Below are 8,785 nucleotides of genomic sequence, written 5' to 3' on the forward strand. Positions count from 1 at the left end.
CGTGTAGATTAAGCTCTCTTAAGGTCATCTAAATGTCTTGTGTATCTTCTCTCCACTTCTAGTTGTTCCCCTCTACTCCACTGGGAGGGCTCTCCCGCTTGGTGTTCCCAGAGTCAAAGCGTTTGGCATCATTTAAGTGCCCTTTACTTTATTTAAAATAACTCAAGGAAAACAGGGACGAGCTCTAAGTTGGACTATGTTGTCCCCTGTAGTGACTGTTGGGTTAGAGGTTGGGAGTTGGGGTGAACCAAAGGGAAAGTATTTCCTACTGCCCCTTCTGCCTAGCCATCTATGCTCGGAAAGCCTCACTCCGTCTACGCCCACTGTCAGCTCATCATTATCCTTTTGCTCTTTCTCATTTCACCTCTATAAAGGTGGGGAGTGGGATGGCAGGACATAAAAGAAACTATCTAGATTGAAAGTTAGTTTCCAAAAGTTTCTAGGGAAGGCCTTCACCCCCAGGGTTTTGTGACTGCAGTGTTGAAATCCTTTCCGCCTTCTTGGCACCTCTTGTCGACTGTCTCAGTTGCCCCAGCTGTGGACCTGGCTAAAGCTTCTTTATAGAGTTTCAGTGGATTTACATGAAAAAAGCCCTTTTGATAACCTCTGCTCTGTTGCTGGGCCTCTCCTCCACCAGGACTGTGGGGGTGACATAACTTCTTCCCCAGTTCAAGAATTTAAAATGTCTCTTGGCTTGATGGCTCTAGTGGGAGGGAGAGCTTATCTTCCTCCAGAGTTTGGGATATGGGGGATGAGTGGAGTGATTGATGTGTGCTGGGAGTGAATGAAGAGGCAAGCATTGGCTCGGAATTGCAGTGTAGTGACTGGAGAGCACACTTTTTTGGAAAGGGAGGTGGGGTGAGGAGGAAAGACAAACTTTTCCACATCAAATGGCTTGTCTACCTAAGACATTCCTTTAAGCTTCAGTGAAACAGACAGGGGTGCTTGGGTGCCAGTTTCAGAGAGTCTGCAGTTACAGAAATCCCTAATCAGATGTCCTGGAGAGCAGGTGGGTGAAAGGCACTCAGCTAAGAGTATAAAAGCAAAATAAAATGTGATCAATTAAAATCGTGTTCCTGGAACTCTGACAAAATAACCCTGCAAATAAACCCATGCCATGACAGGGCCTCAGTTTGGAAAACCAACAAAAGAAAAGAGTGTTTTTGCTGAGTTTTATTCTGTATTTATAAGTAGTACTTGCCCACAACACACTTTTGGAATGTGGTTTTAGGAAAACAGTGATTCCACCCCCTGCTCAGCTCTTTTAGTATCCTTTTATTGAAACAAAGTCTATGAGCAGACTTGCCCTTGCCAAGATCTCTAGGACTATCTGTCTGCCCAGGAAAAAGAGTAGCTATTGGAGTTGTGCTTTGGAGGAATTTTTTTTTCTTAAGCTTTGCTTTGAGAAATGACTAATGAATTGGTAAGAACAAAGTAGAAAAAGGGAAGAAATATTATCCACTTGGAGGTCTCTCCCGCTTGAGGAATATTCCCAGCCCCAAAGCATTTGGCATCATTTAGAGTGCCCTTTACTTTATTTAGATTCCTACCCTTTGGGAATATGAATGAATTTGTATTCCTAATGGGGGATAATAGTGGAAAGAGCATTGGAATAGGAATTTACAGACCTGGCTTTAGGCTTGACTGTGTCGCTAAATTACCTTCCCTTTAACTTTTCTGAGCCTGTTTCCTTATCCTGACGTATGCCACCTGCCCAGTCTCCCAGTTAGGGTTTTTGCAAAAAATAGCATGTGAAAGTACTTTGAAAACTAAAGCATTATATGAACATAAAGTGCTATTATTATTATCTCTTTGGGTTGCTCTTAGTCCCTCTGGGCCTCAGTTTCCCCATCTGTAAAATTAGAGGGTTGGATTAGATGGCCTTTGAGGTCTTTTGCATCCCTAGTTCTATGATCCTGTTATCTTTATCTGAAAAATGAGGACACTGAATTAAATGACTTCTCAAGTCCCTTCAAGTCTGGCCCTAAATTTTGTGATCTTAGGCTTCCATAATCTTTCAAATCCTTTTCAGTCAGTCTCTCTTGTCCTTCTCCGGGTCCCATTGCCACTACTTTACTATGACGCCATTACTTCATCTTTATACTTGTACAGACTAGGGCTATAGGATCCTGATAGGTCTTGCTTTCTAGCTTCTGCCAGACCGATTAAAACCAATTAATTAATTTATTTTTAGTCTTTAGTCTTTAACATTCATTTCCATAAGAATTTTCTCCCCCTCTCTCTCTCCCCAAGACAGATGTGCAATCTGATATAGGCTCTACATATACATTCATATTAAATATATTTTCACATTAGTCATGTTGTAAAGAAGAATTAGAACCAATGGGAGGAACCATGAGAAAGAAAGAAACAAACAAACAAAAAAAACCCAACCCAACAAAAAAGAGAGCAAATAGTAAGCTTCCATCTGCATTCAGACTCCAAAGTTCTTTCTCTGGTTATGGTTAGCATTTTCCATCAGTCTTTTGGAGTTGTCTTAGATCCTTGCATTGCTAAGAGCTAAGTCTTACCGAAGTTAGTCATAGCACAATATGGCTGTTACTATGTGCCAGACCAATTTTTGATGCCCCTGGGGTCTGGTTACATCACTTTTCCACTGAACGATCTTCCCTGGCTCCCTAGGGCCTACAGGGGTAAAGTTTAAATTGAAGGGCCTGGTTGGTATTCAAAGCCCTGCAAAATCTGCCACTAAACTAAGGTTCAGGGAGTTCAAGTGATTTGTCCACACTCAGGAAGCCTAACTAGGAGCTGGGACTGAAGTCTGGTCACTTGATGCTCCATGATGGAAACTCATTTGCATTTACTTTCTGGTTACTTATCTTTGTGTTGTATCTTCCCAGGAGAACATAAACTTCTTGAGGGCAGGAGTCGCTTCATTTTTTTTTAATCTAGCATCCCTGGATCCTGTATAGTTCCTGGATATAGCCGAATGCCTTCAATGCTTGCTTGCTTTCCAGTGTATTTAACACTAATTCCTGACTTGGTTCAGCCAAACTCTGCTGTGCCCTGAAACTTGTACCTGTCATGTTTTTGCCCTAAGCCTGGAATGTTCTCCCTTCCCCTATTTTCCTGCTTTCCTTTAAACCCAGTTCATAAATGCAGCCTGCTTCGTGAAGCTTTTCCCAATTGGTAACAGCTTTCTCAGCTTTCATGTAGCGCTTGGTTAGCACCTGTCTGTGTGTGTGTGTGTCTGTATATATGCATGTAGTTTATCTGTGTGTGTATATTCTTCCCAATAGTATAGAGTATGTTGTTCATTTTTGTATCCCGAGAGGCTGTACAGTGCCTAGACGTAAAATAGATGCTTAAAAGTTTCTTGAATTGAATGAGGATAGGAAAACCATCCTCTCTAAAGACTTCCAAGCCTGTCACAGTGCTCTGTGCACTTAATACTTAGTTTGAATTTAAAAATCCTTTGTTTCTGCCAGTACCATCAATAAGTGGGAGAAAAAAAATAATAGAAGGAAGAGATCATTCATTTTTTGAAGTTAAAAAATCAGTAAATGACTTAAATGGCATTGGACTAAGAGACTTTATTTTCTCTAGAACTCTTATAACTGATCCCTTTCAGCTTCTCAGTAGCCCTGTGAAGGTGGGGGAGGGGGTGATGTCTGGTGGGCCCCACTTGTAATCTCCCGAGTGCTGGAGAAAGAGACACAGGCCTTTAAAATTGCTTTCCAACAAGTGGTTATTTCAGCAGCTATGTTATTTGGGGCTGCATTCCAGTGGCAACAGTAGTTTCAGGGAGCCACATTTCACATGTGTTCAAATGTTCCTCCCTCCCCCCCCATTTCTCCAGATAGCTCTTTCTCTCCTGACTAAAACCATTTTCAAGAGCTTTTTAAAGTGAATGAATATGTATGTGTGTGTGTGTGTGTGTGTGTGTGTGTGTGTGTGTATATATATATATATATGTATATAATAGGTGTGCATGCATATATACACACATATGTGTATATTATTTAGCTTGTAGTCACTGAAATGAGGCTTAGGTGTGTTGTCTTCTTAGTTCAGTGATAACTTTTATTGCTGTTAAAACAATGTAGTAGTGGATAGTAAAGGGCTGGCCACGGGCACAGACTGGTTTAGTCTCTAGGCAAAGACCTAATAAATAACTTATATAAAACACATTCCTAACTACAACCCAACAAGAAACTAGACAGTACAACTTTCATTAATCCCATTCTTTATATAAATAGGGAAACTGAGGTTCAGAAGTTAAATCCACCACTTTCAAGGGTCAGTCTCAAACCAAGTTCTTCTGACTTCCTAGTTCATTGTTCTCTCCCCTACACCATTATCTCACTGAGGTTCAGGAAAGGATTATCTGAATGGATGAATGAAGCATTTATTAAGGGCTTATTATGTGCAAAGCACCATGCTAAGCCTTGGGGATACAAGTAGAGAAAGAGACAATCCCTACTGTCAAGGAGCTCCCATTCTAGTGGAGGGGACCACACATACAGGCAGGCTTCAGCTGCAAGTCAAATGGCAAAGCCCCACAGGTCCCGAGGAGGAAGCTGGGGCAAAGCAGATGTTACTGTTACTACCTCTTCTTGAATACCATCTTCACTGAATAAAATCATATCAGTTTCTAATGTTGAGCCATTTGACAGTGGCAGGAAATTTGATAGCAAGAATTGTGTCTCTTTTCTGTGGCTTCAGTAGATGTAGCTGTAGTACATACAGGAGCAGCTTGCCAGGTTGCATCTCTACATGGTTGGTTTCCTAGAAGGATGGCCTCTGGCCACTGAGCTGGAAGAATTGCTCTTCCCAAGACTCTTGAATTCAGGGTCGTGGTCCGTGTCCGTCGTGGTCTAAGGGGAGATATATGGTAGTCAAAGGTGGTGGTGGTAGTGGTGGTAGTTTGAGTTGCCTGGCACATGTTGCTTCTTATCTTTCAGGGTTTCCTGCTGCTCTTTACCTAGGCTGGCTGACCTGCCTTGAGGGTGGAAGTTGGTTAACAATTGGTGAGGATGGCTGTCCCATTTCTCCGTAGGAGTTGCTTTCTCAGATAATTGGTTCTGAAGGCTGGGCTCCCAAACATTTCCTCCATCAAGACTCCAGTCCTGTACTGATTTAAAATTGCCATTGTTAGAATTAAGAGATTAAGTAAGCAGAGCATTTCTAGAATATCACCTGGGAGTGCTCTTTTTTTTTTTGAGGGGGGGAAGTGGGTGGGTTCATATTGCCTTTATTTTTCCATTTAAAAAACCACACAAATGCACAGATTAATAAATGTAATCATGTAGAAATTTTCCATAGTTCCACAATTATTTCCATTGATTGCTACATGTACTAGTATTGGAAAGATCACTGAATTCATTTGACAAGCAACCTTCTTCAAGAATCCCAGGCATATTTAAAAGTGATGGTTGACTGAACACAAGAGTGTACTGCAGCTTAGCATGATTCCCCATACAGGGGTGGGGAACCTGTGACCTAGAGGCCACATGTGGCCTTCCAGGTCCTTGACTGCAGCCTTTTGACTGAGTCAAAGTTTTACAGAATAAATCCTTTTATTAAGGGGATTTGTTCAGTGAAGTTTGGATTCAGTCAAAGGGCCATACTTGAGGACCTAGAGGGCCACAGGTTCCCCACCCTTGCCATAGGACTTTTTATCAAGACAAAATTTTCTTGATAGTAAAAGAGTCAAATAATGTAACCACTAAACTTAGAAATTCCTTTTTGTTCCATGCTACCTAGTACCATAGTTTCAATCATTTGACAACATAATACATTGCTTCATGTTATTAGATATTAATATGTTTATACACTCAATCTATTAGCATAATAAATTGCTTCATATTATTAGAGAAATGTTCATGTCAATGAAAATTTAAACTTTCCTGATCCCCCACCAGAAGCTAATGTTTCCTCTGCCCCCATTGTCTTTTATTTTGCATATATTTAAATGTGTGCATACTTTTTTCCTTTTTGTTTCTATATCTGCAATTGACACAGTGCCAGAGAGGTAGTAAGTGCTTAAGAAATCCTTGACTGATTTTTTTGATTGATTGGTTAATTGATTGAATTATACTGTAATGGGAGCTCTCTTCTAAATCCCTGCTAGTACTATATTCATCTGTGCTTGAGCAGGGCCCTTAAGACTGGTCAAAAGGATCCAAACAAACAATTAAAGCACACTGTAGTGAATTCCTGATATTCAAACCTAGGAGCAGAGACCATTTCATTTTTCTGCATAGGCATTGAACATTGTTAAGTGTTGACTGTTAACTTTGTTAATTGTTGAATCCAGTCATATAAGTTCCTAATAGAATTTCTTTCTTGATTGGGGAAATTGGTACATTCATTGCTTTTTTTCCTCCTGAGCATTTCTTTTAACTAAGTATAACACCGTGCTGTTATGCAGAACTTTTTTTTTTAAACTAGAGATGTGATTTTTATTGGTATTTTGAACCCCTGGTAAGGAAAGCCCCTCTACCATCACACTTTTGTAATGCTCTGTAACTCAGTCTTAAGAGTGGTGCTTTGGTGCACTGACAATGTTAAGTGACTTGCCCAGGACCACACAGCCAGTATATCTCTAAGGCAGAATTTTTACCCATGTCTTCTCAACTCCCGAGGCCACCTCTCTATCTGCTACATTTGTGTTTCCTTTCTATGTAGCGATAGGAAAGTAATTTGCAATTGTTATAGACCCTTCATTGGCTTTTATCTCACTCAGGATCATAGATTTACAGCTCTATGGAACATCTGGTTCAACTGTCATTTTAGGAAACTGAGGTCCAGTAGTGTTAAAGTGATTTGCCCAAGATGAACCACATTTGAATTTGAACCCAGGTCTTGTGACTTCAGTTCGGGGCTGTTTATATTGTTCCTCAATATAATACAATACAATATAATACAATATTGTTTATATTGTATTGTTCCTCAAGTCTTGTCCCTTGCAAATTCTCATTTTCAGGGTGAACTAAAGGACCATGATCCTGCCTCAGTTCCTAGACATGAACTATATAGGACTTTTGGAGGTCCCTTAGTTGAAAGTTAACATTTTCTGTGATACAGCTTTTCAAAATTGAGCTTGTCCTGGATCCCTGGAAATTAGGTCATTGAGGTTTCCAGTTGTGGTTCTTTCACCAGTTATCTATGTGACTTTAGATAAATCAAGAAATCTTTCTCTGAACCTCAGTTTTCTTATCTATAAAATGGGGACAGATACACTATACAATATATACAATATAATACACTATCTATATCACAGGTTTGCTGTGTAGATGGGATAAGAGGTTGATGTGAAAGTTCTTTGTAAGCGTTAAACTATATAAACATCAGTTATTATTCCTAATCAAACTGAGTGAAAGTCCTGAGAAAAATCCAGCATCAGAGGTAAGAAACTTTATGACTGCTGATGAACCAGGGACTCAAGTAAGGATACCGAACTTTGTTTATTTGCCCTTAGTTATTTTAAAGTGTTTTATTTATGCCTTTTGTTTTTATATCACAGTGATTTGTGGGTGAGAAAAAGACCCCAAAGATCCTTTGCCCCCTCTAGTTTGAATGCTCCTTGTTTTCAAGAAAAATAGTGAAACAAACACGGAATCTGGCCTAGTGTTAGACATTCTACCTTAGGCAGTCCCATTGCTTTCTGCCAAAGGAGGAGGATGTTAGGCTATGTGGTCTCAGGATCATTCATTCTTTTTGTTTGTTTGTTTTGTTTTCAGTTGCTTTTGATAACATTTTTCTTGACTTCAGTTCAATAACATGGTTCTTCATTGTCACTGAAGTCAGCGAAATTGGTTTGTATGTTAACGCTTTTTTCATTTATCTTTTCAAAACAGTATCATGGTATAGTTGGTGATACTGTGCTAAAGGGGAAAGTTCTGACTGGACTTGGAATTCTAGCCGTGACTTTGCCATTAGCTAGCTGGGTGACTTTGGGTAAGTCACTTAATTCTCTCTAGGCTTCAGTTTCCTTAGCTCTAAGACAGGGTTAAGGTTAGACTGGATGAACTCTTAAGTTTCCTTTCAGAACCAAAGACCTATAAATAAATCTGCCTTAGTTCTGCATTGTCATAAAGGAGAAACTCAGAAACCCAGCTTAGTATACTGGGGACAGTTCAAAATACTTGGATTCAGAACCTTGCCCTTCTACTTTTTAGTTCCAGGACCTTGGGCAAGTTTCTACTTTTAGCTGGTCCTCATTTTCTTTTATCTATAAAATGAAGGTGGGGCAGCTAGGTGGCGCAGTGGATAGAGCACCAGCCCTGAAGTCAGGAGGACCTGAGTTCAAATGTGACCTTACACCGAACACTTGACACTTACTAGTTGTGTGACCCTGGGCAAGTCACTTAACCCCAATTGCCTAAAAATAAAAAATTAAAAAAATATATCTATAAAATGAAGGGTTTGGGCAAGTTACCTCTAAGATCCTTTCTAGCACTAAATATATGATCTAATGGAAGTGTATTGTCTATTTCCTTGGATCTATGAGGCTTTCTTCTTGGTAATACATATAGTAAGTCAGAGTTGAATTAATTTAATCTAGTGATTAAAATCAGAACAAAAATAGGCTTAAAGAAGGCATGTGGTGGTTGGAATTACTCTTCCTTGATGTAAATGTATGAGTTTTAATAAAATCAGAGGTGACATGGAACAGTGTAAAAGGTATTGGCTCTGGAGTCAGAGAATCCTTAGGAGGAGAGGATTTAGAGTTGGTGTGGAACTTAGAAATGACCCAGTTGAGGGGTGGGGAGCCTGGGGTTTTTGAGGCACCTGTAGCCCCTAGGTCCTCAAGTTTGGC

The 8,785-nt window shown here is 40.0% G+C and overlaps 1 protein-coding gene across 1 annotated transcript in view; it reads left to right on the plus strand.

Annotated features, from left to right (window-relative positions):
• The window catches only part of HK2 (hexokinase 2), a 96,085-nt gene that overhangs the window by 1,589 nt on the left and 85,711 nt on the right, over positions 1–8,785 (plus strand). The window lies entirely within an intron of this gene.

Source organism: Phascolarctos cinereus, unplaced genomic scaffold (assembly GCF_003287225.1).
Source record: "Phascolarctos cinereus isolate Bilbo 61053 unplaced genomic scaffold, phaCin_HiC Scaffold_2;HRSCAF=192, whole genome shotgun sequence".
Classification (NCBI taxonomy): domain Eukaryota; kingdom Metazoa; phylum Chordata; class Mammalia; order Diprotodontia; family Phascolarctidae; genus Phascolarctos; species Phascolarctos cinereus.